This window comes from Ascaphus truei, chromosome 15 (assembly GCF_040206685.1).
Source record: "Ascaphus truei isolate aAscTru1 chromosome 15, aAscTru1.hap1, whole genome shotgun sequence".
Taxonomy (NCBI): Eukaryota; Metazoa; Chordata; class Amphibia; order Anura; family Ascaphidae; genus Ascaphus; species Ascaphus truei.
Window position 1 is genome coordinate 26,396,365 of NC_134497.1, and position 20,973 is coordinate 26,417,337.

Here is a 20,973-nt window from a genome sequence, read left to right on the forward strand (position 1 = left end):
GGGTGGATGGCTATGAGGCCAGGACTTACCATCGCCTGCTGGACCTCATCTTTCAGGAGCAGCTCATGCAACAGTGCCCGCCGGCGGTGAGGGCTTGGGTGTATGACAAAAATCCCAAGACTTACCAGGAGGCGGCGAGGCTAGCAGATGACTATGTGGCCAGCCAAGCTCTGATGCCCCCCAAGGCACCAGCCAAAGCGGCGCCGGTGGCGCCGCCCAAGAAATCTGCTAATACCTCCCAATGGACTCAGAGGCCGCCTGCGGGCAGCAGTCCACAGAAGGCGGGGGAGCTCCGGCACGAGCCGGAGTTCTTTTGGGCAACGATCTGGGACCGATGACCTGAACCTACGACCGGGAACCCAAGCCCGCTGCAGTGGCGGCAGTTAACCGGAGCCAGACAGCAGCCAAGCCGGCAACGCCAGTCCCCCAGCCTTTGGGACCAACGTTAGCGGAGGGCACAGAGGAGCCCGGGGAGGTAAGCCAGGATCAGTTGCAACCACAGACTGACTTACTGTTCCCCCTCACCCTTCCCCATTCCCCAGACAATGACATGACCGGGGGGGGGGGGGGGGGGGTGGCCAGAATTAGGAACCCAGTTTAGGGAGGCAGTGAAGGCAGACCCTACCCTGGCCGGTGTGAGACTTCGGGTGTCCGAACCTCAGGCAGGGGAAGGCACTGAGCACTGCCTATGGCATAAGGGACTCCTGTATAGAGTAGAAGAGAACCCAGGGATAGAGGAGGGATTGACCGGTAAGCGACAGCTAGTAGTGCCCCAGGGGTACCGACAGCAACTGATACGGGTAGCTCACTCTATTCCGTTAGCGGGACATCAGGGGATCAACAGGACACGAGCCCGGTTATTACAGCATTACTACTGGCCGGGGGCATCTCGAGATGTGGGCAATTTCTGCCGCTCTTGTGATGCCTGCCAGCGAGTGGGTAAAGCATGCGACCGTGTGAAGGCACCCCTGAAACCCGTACCGATAATATGGGAACCCTTCCAGAAAGTAGCGATGGATCTTGTAGGACCCCTTATGATTCCTAGCAGGTCAAAAAGCGCTACATCCTCACGGTGGTGGATTTTGCCACCCGGTATCCTGAGGCGGTAGCGCTTGGCACCATAGATGCCAAGACAGTGGCAGCAGCTTTGCTGAACATTTTTTTCTAGGGTAGGTTTCCCTAGTGAGATCCTAACCGATCAGGGGTCGCAGTTCATGAGTGAACTGTTACATTGTCTCTGGGATGCATGCGGTGTACAGCACTGGCGCACTACCCCTTACCATCCCCAGACAAACAGATTATGTGAGAGGTTTAACGGAACCTTGAAGCAGATGCTTCGGACCTACATAGGGGCGGAGGGGAAAGACTGGGAGATTCATTTACAGCACTTGCTGTTTGCCTACCGAGAGGTACCGCAGGAATCTACAGGCTTCTCCCCCTTCGAGCTACTATATGGCCGCAGGGTATGTGGACCTCTGGACCTATTTCGTGAGGGATGGGAAGGGGAGACTACTGCTACTGATGCTTCAGTGATCCAGTATGTAGTAGATCTCCGAGGCCGGTTAGAAATGCTCATGGGAGTGGCCCAGGACCACCTCAGGGCCGCTCAGAACAAGCAGAAGCAATGGTATGACCGGCATGACCGTAGCAGAGAATTCATCCCAGGACAGCAGGTGCTTGTTCTCAAACCCACTCAGGAGAACAAGTTAATGGCTGCCTGGTCAGGACCATACCCGGTCATCCGAAAGGTGAATGAGTGCAACTACGTTGTACAGGTGGGGCCTGAGAGGAACAAGACATATCACATTAACAAGTTGAAAGAGTACAAAGCACCGAGTATGGGAGCAGTAATGGCCATTTGTAGCCCACTGCTGGAGGATCCGGCGAGCAATGCTCTGCCTGATCTCATAGGGGAGGCTAGGCAGGGGAACACTGTGGAGCAGGTGGAGATAGGGGCACAGTCTAGGCAGAGAGGGGAAGCCAGGGACATGCTAGCGAAGTTTAGCGCCCTCTTCACTGACATGCCATGGACCACACATCTCACCAAACACCCAGTGCTCACAGGGGACCTGCAGCCTCTGCATAAGCACGCTTATAGAGTGTCAGCAGAGGTCAAGACCAGTATGGAGAGGGAGATAGAGATGCTGACCCTAGGGGTAATTACTCCGTCCCAGAGTCCTTGGGCAAGCCCGGTAGTCCTAGTTCCTAAGAAGGACAAGACCACCCGGTTTTGTGTGGACTACCGCTTGCTCAACGCTGGGACGGTGTCAGATGCCTATCCCATGCCCCGCATGGATGAGTTACTAGATGAACTCACGGGGGCAAAGTATCTGACCACCATGGATTTGAGCAAGGGCTATTGGCAAATCCCCCTGACCCAAGAGGCTAGGGAGAAGTTAGCATTCATCACTCCAAGTGGCCTCTATGAGTTTTTAGTGATGCCATTTGGGATGAAGAATGCCCCGGCTACCTTCCAACACCTGGTCAATAGGTTACTGGAAGGGATGCAGAGTTATGCCAGGGCTTACTTACATGACATTGCTGTCTTTAGTAGTTCCTGGGAATCCCACTTAGGACATGTAGCTGCGGTGCTGGATAGGATCAGGGAGGCTGGGTTTACCTTGAAACCCACTAAGTGTATGATGGGGATGGCAAAGGTCCTGTACTTAGGGCACAGGGTGGGTGGAGGGCACCTCAAACCAGAGCCGGCCAAGGTAGAAGCCATAGTTTAGTGGCCTGTTCCAAAAACAAAGAAACAGCTTTGTCACGGTAGCTTATGACAAGATATAATGAACATCAAATATCTGGGTTGAACTGAACGAGGCTTAGATATAATAAAATATAATTTATTCCTTAAATAAGGTGAACACAGCAATATAGTACAATTAACAGACAAGAGGGTAACACTTACTCAGGGTTGGGGGATGGAGAAGTATCCAATAGCAATTCTCCAACAGTCCAGTGACTTTCAAGATGGTATCAGAAGCATAACTCCAGCACAACTCCAGCAATCCAGTGACTTTCAAGATGGTATCAGAAGCTCAACTCAAAACTGTAGGGTTGACACCGTTTATATACCTGTGCAACCCTATTCTTAACATTGAACACAGCCTATTGGTGAACAATTATCTAACGTGGAGACTAACAGACTACCTCATGCCCTCAGGCAACAATTAGACTGCCAGAGTTTGTTGATTGACTAATACTTAATCCCTAGACATTGGGTAACAATCAAGGCAGTTACCTTTTGATCACCGTCCTTAGGCTACTTAGCCGTTTGCCCTTCAGGACTTATTAGCCTAGCAAATGGCGTCTGCATTTTCAGAATAGATCCAAAATAAAATACATATACACTTTAACATCTACACATATTAATAAGTGCCATTCTGGTGGACCCAGTGGGTCGACCTTTGCCAGTTTTTAATGCCTACAGTGACTCCACATATTGGCCAAATATGAACTCTCTGCAACCTCCCGAACTGGAGATACAGAAATGCAATTTAAAACATTAAAATACATGCTTATAATGAAAACATGGGAACAGGGGAACATACATTTTCAAGGTATAACAAGGTGCAAACCTCATCCCTGGACCGCAGTCCAGTTAACCCCTTGTCTCTCTGGTGAGGTCAGGGGATGGCCATATGGGGAGCAACCCCTTTAATACCGGGCCACCCCCTTTCTCCCTCTACACAGGTCATGGCATTTTTGGGCACCGCAGGGTACTATAGGAAATTTGTCCCACAGTACAGCGTCGTGGCCAAACCCCTGACTGATCTGACCAAGAAGCAACTGCCTGTGCTTATTACCTGGACTCCTGCCTGTGAAACTGCTTTCCAGGCACTGAAAACTGCGCTTGCTGGGCCCCCATACTGGCTGCCCCGGACTATACCAAGCATTTTCTCATTCAGACTGATGCCTCAGACTTTGGTATTGGGGCTGTGTTGAGCCAGGTGGGGGACGACGGCAGAGAGCACCCTGTGGTGTATCTCAGTCACAAACTACTTCCCAGGGAAGTGGCATATGCCACCATTGAGAATGAGTGCTTGGCCATTGTGTGGGCACTCAAAAAGCTCCAGCCCTATGTATATGGGAGGGCTTTCACGGTCCTCACTGACCACAACCCCCTGAGTTGGCTGCAGAGGGCATCAGGGGAGAATGCCAAGTTGCTACCCTCCCCCCTCCTTCTCCCTCCCCCCCTCCCCCCTCCTCCCCAAGGACTAATATTAAAACGCTGCAAAGGCATAAGTCACAAGGAGGACTCGGGCTGCCAAATATTAATAAGTATTACCTTGCAACGCAGGTGAACGCTCTCTTTGAATGGTATCATGGTACAAAGAATAAACTGTGGGTGGAAATCGAAAATAACTACTGTAAAAATATAGATACAAATAAGGTTCCCTGGCTTAGGAAGATAGATCGGCCTAAAGATCTCTATGAACACCCTACTATCGGTGCATCTCTATGTGCATGGGATGAAATATCCAAAGATGAGAAGGTCTGTACGTTCCCCTCCCACCCCAATATGTGGGAACTCCGATTTCCCCCCAGGATTAAACTCTAGAACATTTAAAAAGTGGAGCGGAGCGGGGCTACTAAGATTAGGAGACCTGATGGACATGAGATTAATTAGAAACTTTAAATACTTCCAGGACCAGTTTGATTTCAAAGAAGGAGACAGATGGCAATATACACAAATTGTTCACTATATGAGCACCAAAAGAAATAAAAAAAATATGTTGAGGAGATTGAATCCTTTCGGGGCGGCGTTGGTTGTACTAGGTGCTAGAGGACATAATATATCGTATATTTATAAAACAATACTGGAAATCAAAGCTGAACCTAAACCCGGATTTGTATTAGCTTGGGAAAAGGACCTGGGTAAGGAATACTCTGCACTAGAGTGGACACAAATGTGGCGTAATGCCAGCACCTCCTCGATATCGACGAATATACTGGAAAATATATAAGATAATGTACAGGTGGTACTATACGCCACAAAAACTGAACGCATGCTATCCAGGAACGTCTGACAAATGCTGGAGAGAGTGTGGGGAGGTGGGTACAATGCTACATATCTGGTGGGAGTGCAAGAAAAGAAAGTGTTTCTGGGATGAAATAGTGGAACAGATTTTCAATATAACCAAGATCAGAATCCCGAAAGACCCGAGTATTCTATTGCTAAACAGGGAAGGGGTTGAAGGGCATAGAATTAGGAAATCCTTACTCATACATATGCTGAACGCAGCAAGATGCATTATAGCTGCCAACTGGAAAAAGCTGGACGCTGCCACTATGAGACAATGGGAGTCGAGGGTATGGGAGGTTATGAGAATGGAACAGCTCTCATATATAACAACTGATACAAGGTTAAAATATGAGATTCTCTGGCTACCGTGGTCTGAGTTCACTGGTCATAGAATATTGTAAGACGAGAGAGGAATCATCTGCCAAAATGAGAACAATAGGGATAAACGGACTTACTAAGTATGAAGTTGACTTACTAGCAGAGCTTAATATAAGAGAATTTTGTTTGGTTTATGTTCATGATTGTATTTATTATTTAACAAGCTGTATCTGCGACATTACAGTTTGTATGTTTGACTGTGATTGATTTGTTTGATATGATTATGTATTATATTGTGTTATGTGTTATGTGTTTACTGTCATAAAAGCATTAACAATAAATAATTTAAAAAAATAAAATAAAGAAGGGGAGGTGTAGAGGGAGAAAGGGGGTGGCCCAGTATTAAAGGGGTTGCACCCCATTTGGCCACCCCCTGACCTCACCAGGGAGACAAGGGGTTAACTGGACTGCGGTCCAGGAATGTGGTTTGCCCCTTGTTATATCATGAAAATGTTTGTTCCCCTGTTCCCATGCTTTATTATTATGTCAGTGTCTGCACCACACATACACTGGGATCCATCCGGGAGGGCAAGGGTTAATAGTTGTTTAGTGATTATAGCCCTTTGTGTAATTTTCCCGCCTTTCCAGGCACCATTTTGCAGGGTCCCATAGGCCGCCATTGAGGATCCATTCATTTCAATGACGGATCTAGCTGTTTTGGACCTGTTTCCCTCAAAGAGCAGCAGGTGGCGTCCGAGAGGAGGAGCGGCGATTTCCCATTGTAAGTCAATGGGCTCATTGACTTCAATGGAGATTCCTCGACGGCGCTTTCCAGGAACGAGTTGGCTGGCATCCGAACCGCAAAACCGCAAAGCGGATACTTTGTCTGAAAAAGAGCTTTGATCACTGATTAGACAAAGTCAATGTCAAGTGCCGTGGTAATCTCAGGTTCTAGGGCACCCAGAAATAAAATTCTTTTTGCCCCTAGTTCCCCCCTTACTCGACCACCACAGGGTCCCCTAATCCAGGACCCCCAGAAAGGGTCGTGCTGAGAAGAGCGGGTCGTGCCATAGGTTCCAATGGCGGCGGCAGGAGCAGCACAAGAAAACGACTAAGTGAGAAAAGCTACAAACCATAAGCCCATATCTCCGGTTCAGGAGGGTCCAGAGGGCCAGGGTTTATTTATTATTTATTTATTTATTTATAAAATATTTTACCAGGAAGTAATACATTGAGAGTTACCTCTCGTTTTCAAGTATGTCCTGGGCACTGCTCCGGCATGACCGCAGAACCATCCTTGACCCCCTCTGAACAACCCAACAGAGTATGGACCACCTTAAAGGTTCTGGAGTTTTTCCCATAGACTTCAATGGCGGCCGGTTCCCATTGACCGGCTATGGCGGAGAAACCCCATAGGCTTCAACGGCGGCGATGCCCCGTTGAAAGTCTATGGCGGCGGATTCCCATAGCCGCCAATGGCGGCGGTTTCCCATTGAAAGTCTATGGCGGCGGAGCCCGTTGTTTTCAATGGGGATTTTGTGAAAAACTGTGATTTCATTTACAGCGGAGATTTTTGTATTAAAATAGGAAACGTTTAGGTAGTATTTGTGTAACTCCGGTTCCGAAGGTCCCAGCGGGCTGAAACTTGGATTATATGGTGTCCCAGTTCCGGCATTAAGAACTGGGCAGTTTGGACCCGCTGAGCCCAACAGAACCGGATATTTTAATATGTTTGTGTTTCACATATAATGTTGTATTCCAAGGCAGGGATAACATCCTGCAGAGATTCCTTTGCACAAAGGGAAGCAGATGGTCAGAGGGGCGACCCAATGTCTAGAGACTAAGTGCTGTTCAAAGGATTTTGTCACCCTCACTGTTTACCTGAGGGCGGAGACACCTCAAACCAGAGCAGTCTGTGAGTGTCATATTTAACACCTTCCAACAAAGGATATCCTGCCAGATATTCCATTTGGCAAAAACAAGAATAAAAACCGGGCGCTTCTTAAACTAAAAATGAAACAATATCTGGTCTATATAGTGCAAGTGACAGTGATATGTAAATTTTAAATATATATCATATAATATGATAAATGACCTCCACCAATAAAAGTGAATACAAAAGTGAATACAATAGTGGTGTGAAATACAACAAATAAAAAGCAGCTCTACACCCTTTAAACGGACTGTCCAGGTCCAGGTAGATCTTTGGTAGGTTGGTAATTTGAGCGGAGCGCTGTGTGTCTCGTGAACATGAAAGAAAAAAGTATATAATGGTGCAGATAGTATAAACAAATGAAGTCTCAAGGTAACTCTGCAATGGTGGTACTCACAATTGACAATGTCAATATAAGGCGTATCAGAGACACTTCTCTCTCTGATAGGAGCCCTTTAATGGATTCCCCCTCAGAGTGGTGTCTTGATAACGTGTCAGGAAGCTTGTTTGTGGTCAGGGTTTTTACTCCCAAGGTTTATATAGAAAAGAGAGAACGCACAATAGTACAGTATGGTCTAAATAATGTATTAGCAGCAATGAATAGACATATGCATAATGCACTCACATTTCCAATATGTTTTACGTTCGAGGGAGAGGACAGCTGGTTGTAGAGAGTGCCGGTATCTCCAGGAGCAGTGGAACACTTCCGCATGCGTCACATGTATCCGCGTCACGTCCTGTGACGTCTCGGGTTGGGGCGGAAGAAGCTGCCCTGTGTGTCCGTCTCCGTGCCAGCACCTAGCTCCAAGGATCTCCCCAGCTCAGTCACCTCCCACAGCAGATCGATTCTACGCGTTTCGCTGTGGCTTCTTCAGGAATCGGATTAATGAACCCCATGTGTCCCTCCTTATATTTATAGTCCATGATCCAATACAGATGGCCAATCAGGGGGTACAATACAATAATTGCCAATCAGTATGTGTTTTATAGCATTTAGCTAAGGAGGTATATTACAATAACACAATACAATAATAGATATAATAAATACAAACAGGCTTTCATTTGCTAATACAATCAAAAAATCATTATAATATGTACACTCAAATAACTTAATATACTTTAATATGGTTTAATCAAATATAGAATAATAAGAATAAATAAAAATATATATATGATAATATAATATAAGCGGCGCAGGAGGAGGTGGAAGTCTGAATAGGATGAGGAAGATAAACAAAATTAGATACACATATATTACACTAAAATTAACAATTCATTGTTAAAATTGCTATACTAAAATATTCAGAGCACTAAAAACAACTGAGATGTGTTAAAAATGAAACTTATTAAGAAATTTATATCAAGAAGGCACCAATGTCTATATCAACATTAAGACCCTTTGGATTGAGGGTCTGCATTTTATGAATCCAAAAGGTTTCCCTTTTTGCTAATGTATTTAATCTATTGCCCCCTCTCCAATGTATCGGGACATGCTCTATACCTTTAAAAGTTAAAAATTTGGGATTGGATTGGTGATATAAATTAAAATGCTTAGAGACATTGTGTGTTAATATACCCTTCTTGATATTTAAAAGATGCTCTAAAATCCGTACTTTAAGAGGCCTTGAGGTACGACCTATATATTGGAGACCGCAAGGACACTCTAAAATATAGATAACGAAATCTGTTTTACAATTTATATACCCCTCAATTTTAAAAATTTCACCAGTGATATTTGATTTGAAACTGATTTTGTCTTTATCTTTATTAATACATGCTTTGCATGTATAACAGCCATAGAAGCCTTTGGGTTTATCTAGCCATGAGTGTGTCTCTTCAGATTTCTTTCTAAAGAATGTGGTTGGTGCTAGCCTACTCTTAAGATTGGGTGCTTTTTTAAAAATGACAACAGGTTTATCTGGTATATGGTCTTTTAAAACTACGTCATTCTTTAAAATATGCCAGTGTCTTCCTATAATCTGCTTGATTTGTGATGCTTCTCTATTGTATTGTGTGAGGAAAGCCACATTAAAATTTGTGTTTTGTGTTGTATTTTTTCTTTCTTTTGTACTTAATATTTCTTTACGGTCTATATCTTCCGCTCTCATGACAGCTTTATTTATAGTCTTCTGATTGTATTTTCTTTCTTTAAATTTATTTAGAAGGATCTCTGATTGTTCGTGATATATACTATCTTCTGTGCAATTTCTTTTGATTCGTCTTAGCTGTCCATATGGGATATTACGAATCCATTCTGGATTGTGGCAGCTGCTCTCTAGTATGAAGTTATTACTATCTACCTTTTTAAAAAAGGTTTTGGTTTTTATTGTATCATTTTCCACATAGATTGATAGATCTAGAAATTCTAACTCTTCTTTACTCCAATTGGTAGTAAATTTGAGATTTCTTGTATTTTCTCCCATATGTGTGAAAAAAACTTCAAGTTCCTCTATGCTGCCTCTCCATATGAACAGGATATCATCTATGAAACGATTCCATGAGACCAAGTTTGCACCAAATTTCTGGTTGGACCAGATGTAATCGTCCTCCCAGACTCCCATAAAGAGGTTCGCATAACTTGGTGCAAACTTGGTCCCCATTGCGGTTCCTTGTTTTTGCAAATAATATCTATTATTAAACCAGAAATAATTTTTCTCCAGGATGAAGGATATAGATTCAAGCAAAAAGTTGATCTGTTCATCCTTCATCTCAATATCCTTTCTTAATATACTGTCAATAGCTTTTAACCCATCTGAGTGTACAATGGAAGTGTAAAGGGATGTGACATCCGCTGTTACTAAAATGTATTCCTCACTCCATTTGATATTATCTAAAATGTTTATCACATCTGTTGTATCTTTTATATAGGATTTAAGAGAACTGACATATTTTTGTAGATGACAGTCAATATAGTGTGATAAATTACTTGTTAAAGACTCTATACCTGATATAATTGGTCGGCCTGGTGGGTTTATTGGATCCTTATGTATCTTAGGGAGAAGGTAGAATAACGGGAGTTTTGCATTTTCATTCCAGAGATATTTGTATTCTCCTTCATTTAGAATTCCCTGTTCTTTTCCTTTAATTAATAATGTTTTCAGGTCGTTGGAGAAACGCTTTGTTGGATTATCCTTTAATACTAAATATGTGCTTGTATCTCCTAAAATTCTATTGGCTTCTCCCTCATAATAAATACGATCCATAATAACAACTCCCCCACCTTTATCTGCCTGTTTGATAACAATATTTTCATTCACAGTTAAGTCTTCTAATGCTTCCCTTTCTTTTTTTGTTAAATTATGTTTAAATTTTGTAGGCTGTTGTGTCAAAAGATTAAAATCATTGAGTACCATTTGATAAAATACTTCTAAAAAATGACCTTTTTCATGACTAGGGTAAAAAGTAGATTTTGGTTTCAGTGCAGTATGTTTAAAATTGTCATTGGTTCTATTTAGGGGTAATTGTCCGTTTGTATTACTAATTTCTCTCTTTATTGATGTTTGATTTAAAAAATGTCTTTGTACGGTGAGTTTCCTTAAAAATAAATTGGCATCAATAAAAAGTTTAAAATTATTTGGACCAACAGTGGGTGCAAACGTGAGACCCTTTGAAATAACATTCTGTTGAAATTCGGTTAAAATTAATTTGCTCAAATTAAAAATGTTCTTTGTGTTTTTATTGTCAATTTTATTTAATATGTTTCGTCGTCTTCCTCTTCCTCCTCCTCTTTTTCCTCTATTCTTCTCTTTTTTATTTCCACAGGGGATTTGTCTACCTCTAGTGGAGAGAAGCGATTCTGTGTTGCCCAAAAATCTGTGGACCTCCCTATCCCTAAAAAATTGGCCTGTGCTGGTTCTGAGATGTTGTGTCGTTTTAGTGTATTGTTTTTAGAACTCTTTACTTCTTTGTCTTTATGACGAATAGTATCTTCTCTTTTCTGCAGGGGTTTCTGATATTTGGAGTGTGGGTGTGCCGTAGGCATTTTACTTGAAGTGCTTGCTATGGCATTCTCCTCTCTGTGTGTAGTGTTTTCTCTCTTTGAATTATCTATTTTATTTGGTTCAGGATGATAAATTTTATCAGCATTTCTTTTAGTATTCCAATTATATTTAGTACCTTTGGCATAATCATCTTCATCCCTTTTGTATTTTATTTGTTTGTTAGTCACTAGATTATTCTCAAGGGATTCTAACCTTTTTTGTAGTGTAATATCATTTTCTTTAAATACAGGATGGTTCATCAAGGGTTCTATAGTATCTTTTATGATGCTGATTTCCTTGTCCAAAATAACTAATTTCTTTTGATGTTGGGATATAATGAGTTTCATGAGTTCCTGCGATGCATTGTCTAGGATATTATCCCATGAACTCATGAACGCCATATCATCAAGATCAAAAGATGGTTTTTTCTTAAATCTTAAACCTCTTGGGATAAGTTTGTTGGCTATATATTGATCTAAAAAAAGTGTATCTAGCCATTTCCTTGTATCCTTAAATAACAAAGCTTCCAATTTGGTAAATTCCCTATTCAAAATTTCTCTTTCACTCAATTGCATAGAATTTGCTTGTGGAAGAGAGAAATCCAATTTTAAATTTCTTAGTTGTCTTCTAGTGAAGACATTGGAGTTTGTACCCTCCATTTCACAATATAAGATGCAGCCTCAGGTTTTATGAACAGAGATATGCAAAAACAAGAATAAAAACCGGGCGCTTCTTAAACTAAAAATGAAACAATATCTGGTCTATATAGTGCAAGTGACAGTGATATGTAAATTTTAAATATATATCATATAATATGATAAATGACCTCCACCAATAAAAGTGAATACAAAAGTGAATACAATAGTGGTGTGAAATACAACAAATAAAAAGCAGCTCTACACCCTTTAAACAGACTGTCCAGGTCCAGGTAGATCTTTGGTAGGTTGGTAATTTGAGCGGAGCGCTGTGTGTCTCGTGAACATGAAAGAAAAAAGTATATAATGGTGCAGATAGTATAAACAAATGAAGTCTCAAGGTAACTCTGCAATGGTGGTACTCACAATTGACAATGTCAATATAAGGCGTATCAGAGACACTTCTCTCTCTGATAGGAGCCCTTTAATGGATTCCCCCTCAGAGTGGTGTCTTGATAACGTGTCAGGAAGCTTGTTTGTGGTCAGGGTTTTTACTCCCAAGGTTTATATAGAAAAGAGAGAACGCACAATAGTACAGTATGGTCTAAATAATGTATTAGCAGCAATGAATAGACATATGCATAATGCACTCACATTTCCAATATGTTTTACGTTCGAGGGAGAGGACAGCTGGTTGTAGAGAGTGCCGGTATCTCCAGGAGCGGTGGAACACTTCCGCATGCGTCACATGTATCCGCGTCACGTCCTGTGACGTCTCGGGTTGGGGCGGAAGAAGCTGCCCTGTGTGTCCGTCTCCGTGCCAGCACCTAGCTCCAAGGATCTCCCCAGCTCAGTCACCTCCCACAGCAGATCGATTCTACGCGTTTCGCTGTGGCTTCTTCAGGAATCGGATTAATGAACCCCATGTGTCCCTCCTTATATTTATAGTCCATGATCCAATACAGATGGCCAATCAGGGGGTACAATACAATAATTGCCAATCAGTATGTGTTTTATAGCATTTAGCTAAGGAGGTATATTACAATAACACAATACAATAATAGATATAATAAATACAAACAGGCTTTCATTTGCTAATACAATCAAAAAATCATTATAATATGTACACTCAAATAACTTAATATACTTTAATATGGTTTAATCAAATATAGAATAATAAGAATAAATAAAAATATATATATGATAATATAATATAAGCGGCGCAGGAGGAGGTGGAAGTCTGAATAGGATGAGGAAGATAAACAAAATTAGATACACATATATTACACTAAAATTAACAATTCATTGTTAAAATTGCTATACTAAAATATTCAGAGCACTAAAAACAACTGAGATGTGTTAAAAATGAAACTTATTAAGAAATTTATATCAAGAAGGCACCAATGTCTATATCAACATTAAGACCCTTTGGATTGAGGGTCTGCATTTTATGAATCCAAAAGGTTTCCCTTTTTGCTAATGTATTTAATCTATTGCCCCCTCTCCAATGTATCGGGACATGCTCTATACCTTTAAAAGTTAAAAATTTGGGATTGGATTGGTGATATAAATTAAAATGCTTAGAGACATTGTGTGTTAATATACCCTTCTTGATATTTAAAAGATGCTCTAAAATCCGTACTTTAAGAGGCCTTGAGGTACGACCTATATATTGGAGACCGCAAGGACACTCTAAAATATAGATAACGAAATCTGTTTTACAATTTATATACCCCTCAATTTTAAAAATTTCACCAGTGATATTTGATTTGAAACTGATTTTGTCTTTATCTTTATTAATACATGCTTTGCATGTATAACAGCCATAGAAGCCTTTGGGTTTATCTAGCCATGAGTGTGTCTCTTCAGATTTCTTTCTAAAGAATGTGGTTGGTGCTAGCCTACTCTTAAGATTGGGTGCTTTTTTAAAAATGACAACAGGATTATCTGGTATATGGTCTTTTAAAACTACGTCATTCTTTAAAATATGCCAGTGTCTTCCTATAATCTGCTTGATTTGTGATGCTTCTCTATTGTATTGTGTGAGGAAAGCCACATTAAAATTTGTGTTTTGTGTTGTATTTTTTCTTTCTTTTGTACTTAATATATCTTTACGGTCTATATCTTCCGCTCTCATGACAGCTTTATTTATAGTCTTCTGATTGTATTTTCTTTCTTTAAATTTATTTAGAAGGATCTCTGATTGTTCGTGATATATACTATCTTCTGTGCAATTTCTTTTGATTCGTCTTAGCTGTCCATATGGGATATTACGAATCCATTCTGGATTGTGGCAGCTGCTCTCTAGTATGAAGTTATTACTATCTACCTTTTTAAAAAAGGTTTTGGTTTTTTATGTATCATTTTCCACATAGATTGATAGATCTAGAAATTCTAACTCTTCTTTACTCCAATTGGTAGTAAATTTGAGATTTCTTGTATTTTCTCCCATATGTGTGAAAAAAACTTCAAGTTCCTCTATGCTGCCTCTCCATATGAACAGGATATCATCTATGAAACGATTCCATGAGACCAAGTTTGCACCAAATTTCTGGTTGGACCAGATGTAATCGTCCTCCCAGACTCCCATAAAGAGGTTCGCATAACTTGGTGCAAACTTGGTCCCCATTGATGATATCCTGTTCATATGGAGAGGCAGCATAGAGGAACTTGAAGTTTTTTTCACACATATGGGAGAAAATACAAGAAATCTCAAATTTACTACCAATTGGAGTAAAGAAGAGTTAGAATTTCTAGATCTATCAATCTATGTGGAAAATGATACAATAAAAACCAAAACCTTTTTTAAAAATGTAGATAGTAATAACTTCATACTAGAGAGCAGCTGCCACAATCCAGAATGGATTCGTAATATCCCATATGGACAGCTAAGACGAATCAAAAGAAATTGCACAGAAGATAGTATATATCACGAACAATCAGAGATCCTTCTAAATAAATTTAAAGAAAGAAAATACAATCAGAAGACTATAAATAAAGCTGTCATGAGAGCGGAAGATATAGACCGTAAAGAAATATTAAGTACAAAAGAAAGAAAAAATACAACACAAAACACAAATTTTAATGTGGCTTTCCTCACACAATACAATAGAGAAGCATCACAAATCAAGCAGATTATAGGAAGACACTGGCATATTTTAAAGAATGACGTAGTTTTAAAAGACCATATACCAGATAAACCTGTTGTCATTTTTAAAAAAGCACCCAATCTTAAGAGTAGGCTAGCACCAACCACATTCTTTAGAAAGAAATCTGAAGAGACACACTCATGGCTAGATAAACCCAAAGGCTTCTATGGCTGTTATACATGCAAAGCATGTATTAATAAAGATAAAGACAAAATCAGTTTCAAATCAAATATCACTGGTGAAATTTTTAAAATTGAGGGGTATATAAATTGTAAAACAGATTTCGTTATCTATATTTTAGAGTGTCCTTGCGGTCTCCAATATATAGGTCGTACCTCAAGGCCTCTTAAAGTACGGATTTTAGAGCATCTTTTAAATATCAAGAAGGGTATATTAACACACAATGTCTCTAAGCATTTTAATTTATATCACCAATCCAATCCCAAATTTTTAACTTTTAAAGGTATAGAGCATGTCCCGATACATTGGAGAGGGGGCAATAGATTAAATACATTAGCAAAAAGGGAAACCTTTTGGATTCATAAAATGCAGACCCTCAATCCAAAGGGTCTTAATGTTGATATAGACATTGGTGCCTTCTTGATATAAATTTCTTAATAAGTTTCATTTTTAACACATCTCAGTTGTTTTTAGTGCTCTGAATATTTTAGTATAGCAATTTTAACAATGAATTGTTAATTTTAGTGTAATATATGTGTATCTAATTTTGTTTATCTTCCTCATCCTATTCAGACTTCCACCTCCTCCTGCGCCGCTTATATTATATTATCATATATATATTTTTATTTATTCTTATTATTCTATATTTGATTAAACCATATTAAAGTATATTAAGTTATTTGAGTGTACATATTATAATGATTTTTTGATTGTATTAGCAAATGAAAGCCTGTTTGTATTTATTATATCTATTATTGTATTGTGTTATTGTAATATACCTCCTTAGCTAAATGCTATAAAACACATACTGATTGGCAATTATTGTATTGTACCCCCTGATTGGCCATCTGTATTGGATCATGGACTATAAATATAAGGAGGGACACATGGGGTTCATTAATCCGATTCCTGAAGAAGCCACAGCGAAACGCGTAGAATCGATCTGCTGTGGGAGGTGACTGAGCTGGGGAGATCCTTGGAGCTAGGTGCTGGCACGGAGACGGACACACAGGGCAGCTTCTTCCGCCCCAACCCGAGACGTCACAGGACGTGACGCGGATACATGTGACGCATGCGGAAGTGTTCCACCGCTCCTGGAGATACCGGCACTCTCTACAACCAGCTGTCCTCTCCCTCGAACGTAAAACATATTGGAAATGTGAGTGCATTATGCATATGTCTATTCATTGCTGCTAATACATTATTTAGACCATACTGTACTATTGTGCGTTCTCTCTTTTCTATATAAACCTTGGGAGTAAAAACCCTGACCACAAACAAGCTTCCTGACACGTTATCAAGACACCACTCTGAGGGGGAATCCATTAAAGGGCTCCTATCAGAGAGAGAAGTGTCTCTGATACGCCTTATATTGACATTGTCAATTGTGAATACCACCATTGCAGAGTTATCTTGAGACTTCATTTGTTTATACTATCTGCACCATTATATACTTTTTTCTTTCATGTTCACGAGACACACAGCGCTCCGCTCAAATTACCAACCTACCAAAGATCTACCTGGACCTGGACAGTCCGTTTAAAGGGTGTAGAGCTGCTTTTTATTTGTTGTATTTCACACCACTATTGTATTCACTTTTGTATTCACTTTTATTGGTGGAGGTCATTTATCATATTATATGATATATATTTAAAATTTACATATCACTGTCACTTGCACTATATAGACCAGATATTGTTTCATTTTTAGTTTAAGAAGCGCCCGGTTTTTATTCTTGTTTTTGCATATCTCTGTTCATAAAACCTGAGGCTGCATCTTATATTGTGAAATGGAGGGTACAAACTCCAATGTCTTCACTAGAAGACAACTAAGAAATTTAAAATTGGATTTCTCTCTTCCACAAGCAAATTCTATGCAATTGAGTGAAAGAGAAATTTTGAATAGGGAATTTACCAAATTGGAAGCTTTGTTATTTAAGGATACAAGGAAATGGCTAGATACACTTTTTTTAGATCAATATATAGCCAACAAACTTATCCCAAGAGGTTTAAGATTTAAGAAAAAACCATCTTTTGATCTTGATGATATGGCGTTCATGAGTTCATGGGATAATATCCTAGACAATGCATCGCAGGAACTCATGAAACTCATTATATCCCAACATCAAAAGAAATTAGTTATTTTGGACAAGGAAATCAGCATCATAAAAGATACTATAGAACCCTTGATGAACCATCCTGTATTTAAAGAAAATGATATTACACTACAAAAAAGGTTAGAATCCCTTGAGAATAATCTAGTGACTAACAAACAAATAAAATACAAAAGGGATGAAGATGATTATGCCAAAGGTACTAAATATAATTGGAATACTAAAAGAAATGCTGATAAAATTTATCATCCTGAACCAAATAAAATAGATAATTCAAAGAGAGAAAACACTACACACAGAGAGGAGAATGCCATAGCAAGCACTTCAAGTAAAATGCCTACGGCACACCCACACTCCAAATATCAGAAACCCCTGCAGAAAAGAGAAGATACTATTCGTCATAAAGACAAAGAAGTAAAGAGTTCTAAAAACAATACACTAAAACGACACAACATCTCAGAACCAGCACAGGCCAATTTTTTAGGGATAGGGAGGTCCACAGATTTTTGGGCAACACAGAATCGCTTCTCTCCACTAGAGGTAGACAAATCCCCTGTGGAAATAAAAAAGAGAAGAATAGAGGAAAAAGAGGAGGAGGAAGAGGAAGACGACGAAACATATTAAATAAAATTGACAATAAAAACACAAAGAACATTTTTAATTTGAGCAAATTAATTTTAACCGAATTTCAACAGAATGTTATTTCAAAGGGTCTCACGTTTGCACCCACTGTTGGTCCAAATAATTTTAAACTTTTTATTGATGCCAATTTATTTTTAAGGAAACTCACCGTACAAAGACATTTTTTAAATCAAACATCAATAAAGAGAGAAATTAGTAATACAAACGGACAATTACCCCTAAATAGAACCAATGACAATTTTAAACATACTGCACTGAAACCAAAATCTACTTTTTACCCTAGTCATGAAAAAGGTCATTTTTTAGAAGTATTTTATCAAATGGTACTCAATGATTTTAATCTTTTGACACAACAGCCTACAAAATTTAAACATAATTTAACAAAAAAAGAAAGGGATGCATTAGAAGACTTAACTGTGAATGAAAATATTGTTATCAAACAGGCAGATAAAGGTGGGGGAGTTGTTATTATGGATCGTATTTATTATGAGGGAGAAGCCAATAGAATTTTAGGAGATACAAGCACATATTTAGTATTAAAGGATAATCCAACAAAGCGTTTCTCCAACGACCTGAAAACATTATTAATTAAAGGAAAAGAACAGGGAATTCTAAATGAAGGAGAATACAAATATCTCTGGAATGAAAATGCAAAACTCCCGTTATTCTACCTTCTCCCTAAGATACATAAGGATCCAATAAACCCACCAGGCCGACCAATTATATCAGGTATAGAGTCTTTAACAAGTAATTTATCACACTATATTGACTGTCATCTACAAAAATATGTCAGTTCTCTTAAATCCTATATAAAAGATACAACAGATGTGATAAACATTTTAGATAATATCAAATGGAGTGAGGAATACATTTTAGTAACAGCGGATGTCACATCCCTTTACACTTCCATTGTACACTCAGATGGGTTAAAAGCTATTGACAGTATATTAAGAAAGGATATTGAGATGAAGGATGAACAGATCAACTTTTTGCTTGAATCTATATCCTTCATCCTGGAGAAAAATTATTTCTGGTTTAATAATAGATATTATTTGCAAAAACAAGGAACCGCAATGGGGACCAAGTTTGCACCAAGTTATGCGAACCTCTTTATGGGAGTCTGGGAGGACGATTACATCTGGTCCAACCAGAAATTTGGTGCAAACTTGGTCTCATGGAATCGTTTCATAGATGATATCCTGTTCATATGGAGAGGCAGCATAGAGGAACTTGAAGTTTTTTTCACACATATGGGAGAAAATACAAGAAATCTCAAATTTACTACCAATTGGAGTAAAGAAGAGTTAGAATTTCTAGATCTATCAATCTATGTGGAAAATGATACAATAAAAACCAAAACCTTTTTTAAAAAGGTAGATAGTAATAACTTCATACTAGAGAGCAGCTGCCACAATCCAGAATGGATTCGTAATATCCCATATGGACAGCTAAGACGAATCAAAAGAAATTGCACAGAAGATAGTATATATCACGAACAATCAGAGATCCTTCTAAATAAATTTAAAGAAAGAAAATACAATCAGAAGACTATAAATAAAGCTGTCATGAGAGCGGAAGATATAGACCGTAAAGAAATATTAAGTACAAAAGAAAGAAAAAATACAACACAAAACACAAATTTTAATGTGGCTTTCCTCACACAATACAATAGAGAAGCATCACAAATCAAGCAGATTATAGGAAGACACTGGCATATTTTAAAGAATGACGTAGTTTTAAAAGACCATATACCAGATAAACCTGTTGTCATTTTTAAAAAAGCACCCAATCTTAAGAGTAGGCTAGCACCAACCACATTCTTTAGAAAGAAATCTGAAGAGACACACTCATGGCTAGATAAACCCAAAGGCTTCTATGGCTGTTATACATGCAAAGCATGTATTAATAAAGATAAAGACAAAATCAGTTTCAAATCAAATATCACTGGTGAAATTTTTAAAATTGAGGGGTATATAAATTGTAAAACAGATTTCGTTATCTATATTTTAGAGTGTCCTTGCGGTCTCCAATATATAGGTCGTACCTCAAGGCCTCTTAAAGTACGGATTTTAGAGCATCTTTTAAATATCAAGAAGGGTATATTAACACACAATGTCTCTAAGCATTTTAATTTATATCACCAATCCAATCCCAAATTTTTAACTTTTAAAGGTATAGAGCATGTCCCGATACATTGGAGAGGGGGCAATAGATTAAATACATTAGCAAAAAGGGAAACCTTTTGGATTCATAAAATGCAGACCCTCAATCCAAAGGGTCTTAATGTTGATATAGACATTGGTGCCTTCTTGATATAAATTTCTTAATAAGTTTCATTTTTAACACATCTCAGTTGTTTTTAGTGCTCTGAATATTTTAGTATAGCAATTTTAACAATGAATTGTTAATTTTAGTGTAATATATGTGTATCTAATTTTGTTTATCTTCCTCATCCTATTCAGACTTCCACCTCCTCCTGCGCCGCTTATATTATATTATCATATATATATTTTTATTTATTCTTATTATTCTATATTTGATTAAACCATATTAAAGTATATTAAGTTATTTGAGTGTACATATTATAATGATTTTTTGATTGTATTAGCAAATGAAAGCCTGTTTGTATTTATTATATCTATTATTGTATTGTGTTATTGTAATATACCTCCTTAGCTAAATGCTATAAAACACATACTGATTGGCAATTATTGTATTGTACCCCCTGATTGGCCATCTGTATTGGATCATGGACTATAAATATAAGGAGGGACACATGGGGTTCATTAATCCGATTCCTGAAGAAGCCACAGCGAAACGCGTAGAATCGATCTGCTGTGGGAGGTGACTGAGCTGGGGAGATCCTTGGAGCTAGGTGCTGGCACGGAGACGGACACACAGGGCAGCTTCTTCCGCCCCAACCCGAGACGTCACAGGACGTGACGCGGATACATGTGACGCATGCGGAAGTGTTCCACCGCTCCTGGAGATACC